Source organism: Pongo pygmaeus, chromosome 4 (genome assembly GCF_028885625.2).
Source record: "Pongo pygmaeus isolate AG05252 chromosome 4, NHGRI_mPonPyg2-v2.0_pri, whole genome shotgun sequence".
Lineage (NCBI taxonomy): Eukaryota > Metazoa > Chordata > Mammalia > Primates > Hominidae > Pongo > Pongo pygmaeus.
In genome coordinates, this window is record NC_072377.2 from 87,509,593 (window position 1) to 87,510,344 (window position 752).

A 752-nucleotide genomic window follows, 5' to 3' on the forward strand; every position below is an offset into this window, starting at 1 on the left:
AGGGCATCACACGGCAAGGAGAATGAGTGTGCTAACATGCTAGCTCAGATCCCTCTTCTTCTTATAGAGTTACCAGTCCCATTACCTGATAACCCATTAATCTGTGAATGGATTAATTCATTCGTGAGGGCAGAGCCCTCATGACCCAAGTGCCTCTTAAATAGGCCACATCTCTCAACACTATCACATTGGGAATTACATTTCAACATGAATTTTGGAAGGAACAAACCTTCAAACCATACAAAATGGAAAAATAAATCAAAATAAAATAAACCTCCTTAGCTTTGCTCAGTGGCAGTATTATGACCAACGAGCTCCATCTGAGGCATGATTATTGCTAATTGAAAACTTTTCCCAATACGACTATTGAAACATAGTTTAGATTGGCATTTTTTGGACAGTCTGTATGGAAACTAAACTTTGTTGGTAAAAAAAATAAAAATTAATGATGAATAAAAAATAAACTGCTGGCTTAAGCTGATTTATTATTCTGTATCTCATAAAATTAGAATATACATTTATTAAAATTTGTAGCAGCCTAGGAATTTTGATGCTAGGGTAACAGGTGGGGTTTTCTTCCCTATACACCTTCTTGATGCTAGAATAGGGTAATTTATAAGATAGGAATAAGATCTGAATATATAATAGAAATTGTTCTTAGATGCAAGCACCAGTAGCATTTTAAGTAAGGTAGAGAAAATAGACTGCTAATAAAGTAACTGGAGTTGTGTCATAAGATACTGTCAATCTTC

General features: G+C 34.6%; 1 pseudogene; it reads left to right on the forward strand.

The window, feature by feature from the left end:
* The first annotated feature begins 280 nt into the window (after positions 1 to 280).
* On the forward strand, positions 281 to 412 carry LOC129037771 (U4 spliceosomal RNA; annotated as a pseudogene).
* Positions 413 to 752: the final 340 nt, after the last annotated feature.